Raw genomic sequence first — 15,319 nt, forward strand, 5'->3', positions numbered from 1 at the left:
ATCAAAATGAGACACGCTACAGATCACGTAGGCCATTTGAATTATAGGTCGCGGTAGTTGTCTCAAGCAGGGAGCTTGGACTAGAGTTTATAAACAATTGAATGACTACAGGTGACGGCATGTTATCTTAGCCTACTTTTATTGTATACGTCCATCTTTTCGTCTCTAGTCTGATCACTTCCTGCAAGCAATCTGGTTGAACCTCTTTAGTTCTGTCTTTTATATATATGGGCCTAACATTCCATATTTTTATTATGTTAAACACTTACATTAGCTCGGTCAGCTACCAAAACCAACTACTGAATATTACTCAACTTGACTTGCATTTGACTTATAGGAGTGTGATACAGACACTATGTGAATATACATATATATATAATAGTAAATAAAAAAAATTCATGGTGTACATGAATTGATTCAAGTAATAAAATATAAAAAACAATGATATTGGTAAATAATAGTGATCACATGATATATAATGATACAGTTTTTCACTTCATCTCATTAAGATACATATGCTGACAGGAAATACTAATGTAACTCTAGACAAGTTGCATAAAGAATGAAAGATTAACATGATAAAAATCATATTTTAACTGATAAAAAATTTCATATATGAATTGATAAAATTTAATTATGTTTATGCTGATTGATTCGTTGATTTTTATGCTAAATGTTATATATCTGCATCATTATCCATATACTAACTCATATATAACTGCAGATATTGGTAAGATAAAAGGTAACAGATTGATTATAGGCTACCTGATTTGTTTATACATAGTATATGGATTCATATAATTATGATTATATATGTTGCACTTTAAATAGATTCCTATTGCGTACACTCGCAAAGATATATTTCGATTCGTTATTTATGATCATTTATACATAGATTCCTAGTGCGTACACGCAAAAAAATATTTTCGATTCTGTTATTTATGATCATTTATATATTAGGATACATGACCGAGGGTTATAACTACTTCACATTTAAACTAGCTTCGAAACAACTTTTGTTCGTCAATTACACAGTTCCAAGACAACCACCTATAGGCCAAATGGAAAAGGCCGTCCATTTCAATGGTTGCAACCAAAGTAAGGGGAAAATTTGCCTGGGTGCGGGTCCAACCGTTCTTATTTTGCGCTCGATAACTTTTTCTTTCTGCATCCTAAGCTACACGATACCGTTCGCGATGAATAAAATCATCCCAGCACGAGTCCTTCGCCAGCAAATTAGAGTTGAATATCCTTCGGGTCGTAATTGTCGGAAGTATGTCCCTTTTGTAGTCGATTTCCGACAGCCGCAGGAGCATTCCGCATTAAAACGAGATTAACGACGGGATACGGTGTCGGTCGAAGAAGTCCATGATGGTGCTTATTCCTTTCACATTGTAGGCGGTTTTGTTACTCGACTTGCCGTCGTCCGCAGCGGACGAACGATTTTTTTTGAAGTACGATGTGAAACTCTCCGTACTGCAGGATACTGTAACAGGTTCCTTAAATCCAGCCTGCAAGTGAAATTATACTTGTCCACAAGGGCAAAGTAAATTCAGAAGACATCCCAATACAGGGGGGGAGAGAGAGCCATTTAGACAGAACTTAACCCACATGAATTCGCTGATATTTTGGAATCAAAAGAGTCAGCTGTACAAACTTTTTTATCCATGGCCATTAACAATGAGTGAACCTATCCAGGTCTAGATGAATGTAAAATATCCATAATTATAAAAATAAACAGATGTCAATACGAATCCCAAAGAAAAATTTGAATTATTAACTGGTAGTAAATTACTAGACCAAAGAAGGGTGGAAAACGGAGCTTATTTGGTAAAGATTGCCAGGCAACATCGAAGTTCAAAAGATAATATTAATCATGATTCTGTATTTCTCTATGCTAACTGAAATTAAGTTGTGATAAAATCTGATCCTATGTGCCCCTAACAAAAGTTTCATATTCAATTTTCTCGCGCGCATCCTCTGAGGTTAATTTTTAAAACTTTATTAATAGGCTAGAGATGCAACGAAAGAACCCACTATTGTAACCTTAATTCTATATAACTTTGGGTTTTTTTTTTCAAGAAAATGTGACATTTCCCATGAATGTGATTTACTTGGATTGTGATAGACTAATGTTGCAAGTATTATTTCATATCCATAACTTGATAATTCTAAATGTCCGTTTACCCATGTCATAAGCTGAATTATTGACTGTAATTGTCTATGAGGTTTCAGAAAAAAATTAATTCATTTTGTTGTTATAGAAATTCTATTTGCTTATTTTGTTTACTTTTAAAACGATTGCAAGTCCTTAACTAAATTTGCATTGCACACACGGATAAGAATAGGTTATGTGGTATGTCATGTGAAGTTCATGAGCTAAGCATTCCTTTCTCCAGTCAATCTGCTTCGCAAGCAGAGACGACAAACAGATGAAGCCTGTGTAAGCAGACTATTGAGGTTAAAAGGAATAAATGCTGATACGGCAATGATGACGTCGTCACTTGGCAGGAGATTGCTCTCAGCCAGCTAAGAGTTACGTGACTTGCTGTAATTAAGTACGACTTTAGTATTTTCGATGATATTTTTTTGTTTTTTAATACTCGACCCGCATGAGAAGAAGTCTGAAAAAAAAAACAGTACCAAAATTGAACAATATATTAGTTTCATGTTGGAAATCTGCATGATTGTAATTATTGTTAAATTAAATATTCCTTATTCAAACTAATGAAAAAGGTTTCCATACAAATTCTATATATATTATTAGCCCTGTATAAGATTCATATAACGATTATTCCATAGATAAGATTTTCACTTCTAGACTTCCTGACTTTAAAATCTCTTTTATTTTATTTTATTTTATTTATTTATTTATTTATTATTATTATTTTTTTTTTCATTGACTACGATATAAATCACCGGACAGACAATATGTCAGTAGGTTTTGATATGTGTTTGAACTTTTAGCTTTATTTGTCATTACTTAAGCGTTAAGTTAGAGTTCAAATCTTTACGCAGATATATTTGGATATTAATTAACCTATGGTTACGTTTTGCTTATTGATTTTATCGTGATTCCTTTTTTATTATAATTTGTAACCCTTCCGACTTCTTACGGAGTGTATTATATTGACTCCACTTGTATCCATATTTATTTTATTTTTATATTTATTTATTTATATATATTTTTTTATATATATTTGATGAATTAATGGTTGCTTGTGAATATGTGGAAAAGTGTTCTAGCGGCGTACCGTATAAGGCTACTTGCGATATCAAGATATGATGATAAAGGTATTTAAAACCGCGAGAACCTCGCTATAATCCAGTTCGGATCCAATATCACGAGTTGTAACCTCGTAAGACATTGACACTTCCTATTTAATTATCCGTTATTCAACCAAACCGATTTGACTCTGGGTGATAAAATATAGTATTGATTTTCTTAATGGATAGGAATTCACACAACGTGTTATGGAGATTATTATTGATTTACACCACCCGAGTCAGATTATCATGTATTGAATTCCATGTTTACTGATTTAGCACTCATAAATCCATAACGCACTCAATTGCGGTGTTTGTTTTTTAGTGCTATTAATTCTATATAAGTGTCAAGGAACTATTGACACTAAGAAGTGTTATTCCCTCTGTCAGACTCGTAATTCTGTTAATAATTCTACGTATATTCTTTCACGGATTGATTTGGCACAGGATAGGCCCCTAAACTGACAGGTGTCTTAGTGTATCCCTTGTTTTCATGACACGTGTTACAATTAGTTATGTGCTTTTATATCTGTAAGCATTGTAGGCCAGTAAAATAGTGATTTTGGCTTTCTGTGACATAGTAGGGAACCCTGGATGACTGAATGCAACCAGTTTATGACGATTGGTATGAAAGAGATTATTACATACTACCTGTCATTAGTCACCTGCTGTGTTCTTCGGGTTTTTCCTCATCACGAACCTACATATATATTACATTTGATTACATTATTCTGATACACATACTTTAAATATACTTTTGCTTTAGGGTTTCTGCTCGAAGTGTTATTGTTTTTTGCTTAGTCGCTGACCCTGTTTGCCGTTCGAAGTGTTTATTGTTTGCTATTTGCTGCTGACTCTGTTTCCTGTTCGAAGTGTTTATTGTTTTGGTTATGTCTGTTGACTCTTGCTTTGTTCAATTTTGTAACAGTTCTGCGCTCCAACCCAGATATTCAATACTCGCGATCTCTTGGGTTAATTGGAATTTTCTTGTTTAGATACGGTTTTAACAATAGGCACGGATTTTTGTTTTTCTATATTTTTTAGTCTAATTAATGGTTCTTTGCAGTATGGTGCGGGATTGCGGGATAATGCGTCAGCTATGATAATTGCTTTCCCAGGTAGATATCTTATCTTGGCTCCAAGACCTGAATGATCATTTGTCACCGAGTTCCTTTTGGACTGTGATTAAAGCCTTTGAAAAACTCAGTAAAGGACTCATGTTCAGTAAGGACTTTATCAGGATAGCCGTAGATTATGAACTTAAAATGTACTAGTGAGTTAAAGATACCTAGCCCTTCCTTGCCTATTACTGTATATTTACTTTCAGAGGGCATTTAGTTTACGTGAATAAAAAGCTATAGGAAAGAACTGTTTTATCACCATTACTGAAGTAGTACCCCTCTTACCCCTTGGTCTGAGGCGTCTGTTGCAATAAAAAAAAAAAAAAATTTCCTTATTTAAATCAGGGATTTTTTAAGTTAGGTGAGCTGCATTATTCCGTTTTTTAAGATATCGAACACCTGTTGATGCTTTTTAAACCATAATAAATCTACGCTCTTCTTCGTAAGATCTGTTAAAGGAGCTGTCATGAGTTGAAGAGTTACATATTTACATACGATTGTAATACCCACTACAGCGCAAAATTGCTGTATCCCCCTTTTACGTTAATAGGTACCGGAAGTTATGAATAGCCGACACCTTACCATGGACTACTTTAAGACCTTGACTAGACACTAAAACCTAGATAAACATGTTTGGTTTTTAAAAACTCACCTTTAGATATTTTACTCTGAGATTATTTGTCTTTGTCTCTGTAGCACTAGCTCTAGTTTATGTGAATGCACTTCTAAGGTATTAGAAAAGATTATATGACCAACCATATAGGCATGTAGGGTATCCCCTAAAAAGTCTCCAAACACTATATTATAATTGGGGCTCAACGTAAGCCGGAGGCATACGTAAAAATTGATAATGTCCCCTGAGTGTGCTGAAAACGGTGTATAGGTACAATCACTTAGGTAATGGTATCTGGTAAAAGCATTTAAGTAAGTCCAAGTTTGGTGAAAAAAAAAATTTATTCTAACCTAACAGAGATAAGATGTCGTCGGTACATGGCACTGGAAACTATCGGGAGTCGTTTCCTTGTTTAAGCGACAGAAATCTACGCAGATACACCAAGTCCGATCTTTTATGGCATGACGTTTGAGGGAAAAATTATATGGGCTTATTTGATTTCCTAATGCTCCTATTACTAACATTTTTCAACTTTGTCATTTATCTCTATTTTGAAATTTCATTGGGGTTCTATACGAAGGTACGTATATAGCTTTATGTTTGTCCTTAGACCGTATTTTGTTTCATGACATCCGTTTTTCTCCCAGAGATCACTCGCTAGTGGAGAAAACTTCCTGGTATTCAGGTAAAAGATAAAAAAAATTTCTGCTGAATCACCTCTGCTTGAATGACTTTACGGATATTACTTTAGATAGATTATCAGAGAGATTCATCTACGACTGGTTGGGCGGGATTAAAAATTAGCAACAATAAAAAATGCGATATTTATAACTTCCGTATCCACGATATTTATACGTTTGTGGATCACTAGATTTAACTTGTTGCTGCGAGTCACCGTGTCTATGGCTTTGTTTCGCGGAAATCGTTATATTTCAGAGTGTCGGAAGGATTAAAATTTAATTTCCCAGCAAAGTCTTTTTACAACGCACTAAGACATTCGAGGGTGCATGCTTCTCGAGATTTTGCGTGCAAACTACGACTGCGGTTGTGGGAGAATTCTGTTGGGTCATTTGAACAATGTTACGATTTATGAGACAAATGTATAGTTCCTTTATATAAGTTATTATTTGATTAATTGTCTCTTTTTTTTTTTTTTTTGTTCAAACTGATTTTAATATGTTTGAAGGTTTATAGGATTTTTCCTTTGATAAACATGCCTTATTTTGCAGGGTGTAAGATAATATTTTGTATACGCCTAGATGGATCTTACAATTACACTACATACAGATCAATGTTTTTTATAAACTATAGAGGTATCTGTAGGCGCTCGCTTATCCGGACTTCTCATTAGGGAAGTTCGAACAACAGATGGTGAGTCCGTAAATACAGGATATTACGTGTACTAAAGAAATAAAACTAGATATTCTAATTTTTACGGCGCGTACAGTTGGGCTTAATTCACCACTACTTATAATAACTTATGTATTAAAAAGAAACGAGAACCTGCTCTGATTACTTGATACGGTCGTGTGCTGCATAAGGAAATTCCTTTTCAATTCAAAAAGGTATTTGGCATGTATGATCCAACATCGCTTTTCCCCACTCTGCTAGAGTCGCTTGTTGTGGAATTTGCTTTGCTTTGAAAACTCGGCAGATTTAACTAACCTTGACCGCTTGACTGGATGACACAATACCCAAGTGCTTAAGCACGATTTGTTTGTTTCTGAAAGGGCTACTGTTTACCTATTTCTTTTTTGTAAGAATTAGGATCCTTCTCTTTATTACCATTGGCAACGTACTGTGTGTTTTTAGCATTATGTTTGCTGGTTACGTATAAAGCAATGAATGACGAACTATTAGGAACTGAGCGATTACTATTAAGACAAGTTATCTCTACTGCATTCAATATTAACTGTTTGTACTTCATTCTTTGCTAAAATTTGAAATAGTGAGGGATCCTGGTCAGCGCATTTAGCCTGATGAAAGTTTTTTACAGACATGTTATTCCTTGCAATCCAGCCATATTTTAAAAATTAAGTTGAGTCATTGCGGTTCGATATTTTATATAACTCAAAAAACTCAAGGCTAAAACTGCGATCGGGACTTGCAAAGGAGCATTTATTGTCATGACCCGAAATAGTGTTACCTCTAATTTATATAGATTTGTACGGGTGTTCCACTTGTTTTTTGTGTGTTTTCTAATCACTACGGTGCTTAACGACCCTATCCATGCATCTGTATAAATACAGACGTCCACTGCGTAAACGCATATTCACTGTTTAATATGATTTGTTACGTAAGGGATTAATAATCACCCAAAATGATAAAATTAACATAGTATATGATTATGATATTTCAGTAGAACTTCTGGAAACAAAACACATCAAAGATAAAAACTCGCAGTAGCGAAATCTCAATTATGTAGATAATTTCTGTAAAAACGTAAGATTAAGAATGTCTCGTAACTTCAGCCACAGGAATAAAACGAAATTCTACCTGTAAAGGAAACACTCAAAAGTTACTCCAAAATGAAATAAAAAATTGTACTTAGCTCTTGCTTTTGTGGGAAGTCACGGTGTTCCGATAACGACACACGGCCTTGGTCCTCCTTCTCTATTTAGCGGATGACCTGGTTTTTTTGGCTTGAGTTTTCCCCGTGCGCGTTGTTTCGATGATTCTAGCCCTTGAGATCCTATGCTGCAGACGCGTTCGGTTTGTTTCTTGAAGTGCCGGAACGCTCACTAATGATGTTTTCTTGAATGATTCTAATGAGATACGAAGCTTGCGTTGGCCGTAGGAAAAAGGACACGTCGGGAGTTTGTTTCTTGAAGTTATTCACTAAACGATGAGACTAAGTTGCTTGAAGAATCTGTTGCTTTCGTCGTCGTTGAAGAGTTCTTATATGATACTTCATTATTGGTGGTTTTTCTTCGGAGAAGTTGTTAGAGTTCTTCTGGTCCACTGCCACCACTTTTAGGTGCGTACACCTGCTGCCACCACTTTTTGGGCTGTTGCCTTGTATAATAAGGCGCCCTATGAGGTAATGTTTAGACTTGCGATAATCTTAACGCTAAGTCGGTTGGTATTGCACTTCCATCTTCAATGAGTGTCTTGGGGGTTTTGTAGATCACTACGAAGTCGGCATTATCTTCTTAGGTTAGGACGAACGATGTGTTAAACTCATGATGATTCGGTGAGGAGGTTCTTGTAGAAAACACGAAGTATAAAAATATATATAAATTCTTCTGAAAGTTTTACATGGTGAAGATCAGGTTTATGATTGTACAAGTCTTCTAATGACGATAGCTTGATCGCTTCTGCCAATGATGATGGCTAATTCTATTCTCTCTACATGATAAAAGCTTAGGTGGTAAAGAGGTACAGGTTTCTTCTAATGACGTAGCTAACTCTATTCTGCCCGTCTACCATCTCTTTTACAAGTTATGAAGGAAGCAGATAGTAGCTCGAACATATGAACATACAATCAGATGACATAGTTACTACGAACACACAATTCAAAATGAGACACGCTACAGATCACGTAGGCCGTTTGAATTATAGGTCGCGTAGTCCCTCAAGCAGGGAGCTTGGACTAGAGTTTTATAACAAATGAATACTACAGGTGACGGCATGTTACTTAGCCAATACTTTTATTGTATACGTCATCTTTAGCGCTCTAGTCTGATCACATTCCTGCAAGCAATCTGGTTTTGACCTCTTTAGTTTTAGTCTTTTTATATATATCGGACTAACATTCCATATTTTTATTATGTAAACACTTACATATATATATATATATATATATATATATATATATATATATATATATATATGTATATATATATATATATATATATATATATATATATATATATCTGATCATGTTCATATCGTAAGCCCTAAGAACAACAATAGCTTGAATGGACATCCCATCACCCGATGAATACTCAAGTACAAAATCCCAGCAGATGTGAGCAATAAGAAGATATGCATCACCCGACCAGCCAAATAATCTCCAAAGTTTCTCGCACCAGTATTTGTCTTGTCTAGATCAACAGTGGTGATAGTGAGCGTGGTGGTAGTACCAGTAACAGTAGTTAGGAATAGTATTGATTGTAGGAGCTTCTCCCACTTCCTTGTCAGGTTTGACGCTGTCATCCGATGACGTCTCCAAGGATCGTGGAGACACAGAAGTCCGTGTGTTCATACAAATTCAAGGGTATACTGTAAATATGAATATTTAATTGAAATTATGTTTGGAGAATCAAATTCATAAAAAAAGTTATATTTTGCATAAAAATTTTGCGTAAAGAGAGAGAGAGGAGAGAGAGAGAGAGAGAGAGAGAGAGACACTAAAAAAATCTTGAATTATAATAAAACCTCAAATGAAAATGAAGGTTTGGTGCAGAAGGCAAGTCGTCATAAAGCGACCATTGGGTGCTGGATTGAGATTAATTACTTTAGACGGAAGAGCACAAGGCAAATATTTGGACAACAGATAATTCTTTACTTACCTAAAATATGAGAACACATGAAGGTCGTTACGAAAACGTTAAAATACATATATATTTACGCCGATAGTATTTTTAAAGAAAAAAGAAAAACTTTTACTACCCTTAAAGGCCACATTTATGGTTATGGCTAACGGAGTTATGGAATTACTGATCGCATACTTTTTCAGTTGTAAGGACAAATTAATATAAATCAATCTCTCAGTCATATCATCGACAGCATATTAAATAAACAAAGATTCGCTTAATTTGAACATTGAATCTTATAAAGAAAATACAACTATTACAAAAATATTATGACAATTTTAAGGAAAAAGTGTTATTTGCTTGAGAATAATTGGCATGTCCTAACTTAGCAAACTAGAGAGAGAGAGAGAGAGAGAGAGAGAGAGAGAGAGAGAGACAGAGAGAGAGGGAGGGAGGGAGGGGGAGGGAGGGGGGAAATCCAGACTTTAAGAAAACTAAGACGATTAAAAAAACCCGGTGAAAGCCTAAAAAGTATTTGGTTTGGTTTGGAAATCCTGCCAAGAAAAGGAAGAAACCTTAAATATTATGTGGGTTTGAAACACCAAAAGCGAAAGAGATTGGGTTCCCCCTTTGTTCCAAAGGAGAAAGACAGACAAAAGAAAATAAATTTTAGAAGAAGAAAAGAATCTCTGTAGAAAGGAAACGGATCTTCATATTGTAATTTTGAAGTTTATTCACCAACAGTGAAGCCGAAAAAGCTTCTCAGAGCAATAAAAACCAGGAAAAGAGGACATAAGACACCAATAATTAATTTGGAAAGTTCTCTCTCTCTCTCCCTCTCTCTCTTTCTCTCCTTCTCTCTCTCTCTCTCTCTCTCTAATCTAGAATTTTTTTTTTATATATATATATACTACTGTCGAAGATTCCTAAAGTACAAAGATTTGAAAGTATCTCATCTCTGCGAATACTAGCGAGTCGGAGATAGCCAGTAAGGAAAAATTAATTATTTATTGTCGGAGGAAAATTGGAAACGAACAGAAAACCGGTGGAGATTTCTTGCCATTTTTCACTTATTAGACGTGAGGTGGTCGAAAAAAGGGGAGAAGAAAACATTTGGGGGGGAGAGAGGAGTTAGTTGCCCCTCAATGGATTCACCAATATCAGAGAAATTTTCAGGAGGCTGCTGTGTGAGGAACTCATCGGGGAGGGAAACGTTATAATATTTGGAGATTTTATCAAAATAACCTCTCAACAAATCCCATCTCACTTTTTGTTTTTTCGGATCATAACCTTCTGGAAGAATTAGATTTTTATTTAGGATGTCGTAGAGGTTTGTTGTAGTTAAAAACATCTTGGTCTATTTTTGTTCTTCTGGTCTGACATGGAAATTCGAGGTTTGAGGTTTGATAACGGGGTTTAAAGTAGGAAGGGAAGAGGCTTGGGGTGCAGAGTTGGGGTTGCAGACTGCTCAGTCTGATGTTCCTATATCGACACATAAATCAGGAGCACCTTTGGTTTGAGTCCCTATGTCGACACACGGTGCTAGGTCAATTTGTCCCCGATTAATTCGTCGTCGGTTAATTTATCCCGGTCAATTCGTCTGTGGTCAATTCGTCCCCAAGTTAATTCGTCTGTGGTCAATTCGTCCCCAATACACGGAAATAAGACATTTTGGAATGAAAATGGTTCGTTCAACTGTTTTATTTTTTCTTCTTCATTACCTCTCTTTCAAATGCAATTTTCGAAAGAAAGTTTGTGGAACTATTATTAGATTATTTTTCAGTTCTGGACAGTTCAAAATAAAAAGGTTTACTCAGATCGAATTAGTTCTACAGAATAAGCCCATCCATCAACATGGCTACCTGCAAGATTATAACTTCAGAGAAAGGAAAAAACAAAGTCGTCGATCAAGAGAATTATATATACACGAAAAATAAGGATAATGCTGATGTACTGAAGATATACTAGAGTTGTGAAAATCATGCGTGCAAGGAGACTTCATACAGATAAAAATTCATACAGATAAAAATTCAACTGCTGCAGAGGTAAATGCAAGGATCACAGTCTCAAATATATATAAAAAAGAAGTCTATTTCATCTCGAAATGCACTTCGCTCAATTATCACTAGTGAAGTTAAAAGTTAAATGGCTGCACATTGTCGCAAACACGTTTGAACAGCTTAATAGCAATATGAGACGTTGGAGGCAAGCTGATTCCAATTATCCTTCCACCCCACTTTAAATTATTGGGTTCTCCATTCCAAGTGAATACTCTTACCTTGACACTGATGGAAAATCTCTACAGTATGACAGCGGAATAGAATATGAAAGACGCGGTGCTAATATTTGCAAGTGACGAAGCACTTAGACATTTGAAACGGTAAAAAAATTGGGAGGCAAATGGGACATTTAAATGCTGCTCTAGTATATTCTTCCAGTATATTTAGTGCACATTCAGATTGATACTTTTAATGCACCCCGACGTTGTTCGCATTGCTCTCGGACAAAAGTCAAAACACATATAGTAGACTTTTTGCCAAAATAAATTAATTACTGTAGAATGAGGGCATGTTGTGCAAAAAGGAATGAAATGCTGGTTGATGAAGTCGTGGATGGATATGAACAACTTGTAGATGATGATAATATTCCACAGTCAGTCGTATCCTATTTTGAAAATAATTATATAGGACCAACTAGAGGAGAGGGAGAAAGGGGGAGGCGACCGCATTGAACCCACCATTTCCATTAACTAACTATATTGGTATGTTGTGCTCGATGTATGTCGGGGGATTGCTCCTTACTACAAATAGATTAGAAAGACCTACCACAGAATATCTCCAATATTTACTTTTCCTTCTTAAAGCTGTCGCTCTAGCCTAAATAGGCATATGAGTATGAGATGCGACGAATTGACCAACGACTAATTGACCGGGGACAAATTAACTGACGACGAATTGCCGGCGACGAATTGAGCAGACACCCAACACACACAACAGGCGCTGCTTCAACCACTTGGTTCTGTCATTGTGGTTGGATTGGACTGGGTGCAGGTACTGCCGTGAGAGCTGGCTTTGGTGGGTTGGCTTTTGCTTTGAACTGTGCAATGCGGGATAAACGTGCACTGCATCGTTTGAACCACGCATGATGACGCTCAGGACACTTGGAAGTTGTGGGTTCCCATTTTTTTGGGTTTGTCAAAACAGAATTTGGTTTCGTGCTTCTTAATAAAGACGGCGCAGAATGCAGGGACTCTGCAACGTTCTTGATGATCGTCAACGCTGGTATCTGTAGCACCTGAGGCGCTCCGGAGTTTATTCCAGTGTGGGGGGGGAAAATATCCTTTATCATAAGCCATACTTGAAGGTAGCAAGGATTTTCCCGTGATCGTGCCTTGATTCTTGTTAAGTACTACCTCTCTGCATTAAATAAAATACAACTCCTATATTTTTCTTTATTTCAGAGATATTCTTATAAAAGGTGAGTGATACACACTCGTTGACCTGTGCTATGAATCTAACTCTGAGCAATAAACACGCCTTACACTCGGGAACATGGGCGATCAAACTAACGAATTCACAGAACAAATTTGATTCAAGACTTATTAGAGAATGGTTATATTAATTTTTCTTGAAAATTACTGAAGTCACATCGCACTTGATAGAAACATTATCTTCATTTAGATAAGGATAAACATAAATACAAAATATATGTTAACTGACAACGTCTATAGCATGACTGATCTCGCTTGGTTGTTTAATCTATAGCGCCTGCTGACCCAATGACAACTTCAGCGCATTACTCACAACACACTGTGACTACCACTTCACTCCACTGCTTTCTCCTTCTCCCTCTTACTAATAATATGTAATGTATCATTACACATTCACAATAAGAGGATCCGAAGGGATCTCTGTTTGCTAATTATAAATGATGGCTTTGTTTAGCTTCTCATTGAGATTAAGCTGGTTTTCAGGAGATTAACTGAAGCTCAGTCTTTAAGAGTGACGGTGAATTCTCCTCTATGATTCGGTCTAACAGAGATGTTGATGTCAGGGTTGTTGTTTTGCAGAGCCACTACCGTAGTATACGAGGTCCGTCCTACAGTAGGAAGCGCTCAAAACTTTGGCAATGGAGGGTACTCCTTTGCATTGGATATTGCAGGAGTGGGGCTAACAGTTGAGGGAGGGAGGGAGGAGGAGAAGGAGGAGGGTCCAAGGACGACGGAGGGTAAGAAAGAAAGGTTTTCAGGGCGAAGGGGAAGGCGAATGGATTCATTGATCAAGTGTTGCCTTGTCACTTCTCGGTCTCTTCTTCGAAGCTGGAGGTCGAGTTTCGTTCGTGAAATAGACTGAAGACGGCGGTCTTTTCTTCTTATGGCGAGTCGTTATATCCACTACACTTTTACAAACGGTAAACATTTCCAAATTCTCAACGTCGAGGATAATCCCCAAAAATATCGGTTAAGGTCGAGTGCTAAGGCCGTGAAACTTCCAAAAAGAGTGCATTGCTGAAAACGCCAACTAAGGGTGGAGGGTCCTGTTACGAAGACTCTGATGGCTTTAGTGTTGTAGTTTTTTATTACCTGACCTTATGCCAGCACGCGGCTCTGCTCATAGAGCAGCTGTAAAGTCATTTTTGGATGTTTGGGTGAGATAATTAATTTGTACATGAACCTTTATTATGATCGATGGTAATGCTAGTGAAATGGTATATTTTGAATTGCAAAGGTTAACAGGCAAAGTTACAAACCTCTTTAAGCCCAAAGGCATCGTCAGTTTTGAGAGAAAGTAGGACAACAGAGGATAGTAAGAGATCGGAGATAGCAAGTAGGGAATCATGGAATCCGGTGTAAGACTGGTCACAGTCCAGAAGATTGATCACATGTGGCCACCATCTTAGGGGTTCCAATCTGGTTCTGGCGAGTCGACTTCGGCTTCGTCGTCGATATACGAATCATCTTCGGTACTGTTCAAGGCATTTTGAAAATTATTTGATGACACTATATTTTCACGTCCCCCCCCCCCCCCCCTTGCTTTTATGATAATCGCAGCGAACATCATATGAGGCAGCACACAAAGCTGTGTTGTAATTGAAAATTTTAAGGTTTAGAACAATAAAGGCATATGAACGATGATTGTGTACAATAATTATCGTATTATTGAGTATTATAAGCGGTTTTGCTTGAGAATGGCAACGAAACGTAAAACAAAGCAATGGTTTCCCTTTCCCTACAGCGACGTCTGTAGGAAAAACATATAGACTCGGCTTTGTTAAAAACCCAACTTTGATGATTTACGAAAAGGAAATGTATGGGTATCCTGAATTAAGTTCCATTCAGCAACTAAAGACAGAGATGATATCAGTCAAACGCGATCAGCTGAGACTGTAAACAAAACCTACTATTGGGTTTCAGAGACAGTGGAAGCACGTTTTTTGGCAATAACTCTGTGACGAACATTCGTATCAGAATAAGATTTTGCTATAGTGTATTACAACCCAATGCCGTAATATATAAGGGTATCGGGAATGAATAATTGTAAAGAATAAAGACACTTGTCCCTGTACCGAGAGGCAAAAACTCGATTAGCCAGAAATGGATACGAACACAACAGTAAAAAGCTCCGCTTACCCTCTCCCTCAACCTCCACCGCCACCCCCGTCTTTCTTCCTTCCCTCACCTTCCCTTCTCTCTCTCTCTGAAAGTTGCTTCAGTTTAAACTTATTTTGTATGATTTTTGTTCTATCTATCTATCTATCTATCTTATCTATTATCTATCTATTACTAATTATACAATGTTGTATTATATCTAACGATTTCCAGGTCGGTTGTTAGCTGCCAG

The sequence above is a fragment of the Macrobrachium nipponense genome, chromosome 29 (genome assembly GCF_015104395.2).
Source record: "Macrobrachium nipponense isolate FS-2020 chromosome 29, ASM1510439v2, whole genome shotgun sequence".
NCBI lineage: Eukaryota > Metazoa > Arthropoda > Malacostraca > Decapoda > Palaemonidae > Macrobrachium > Macrobrachium nipponense.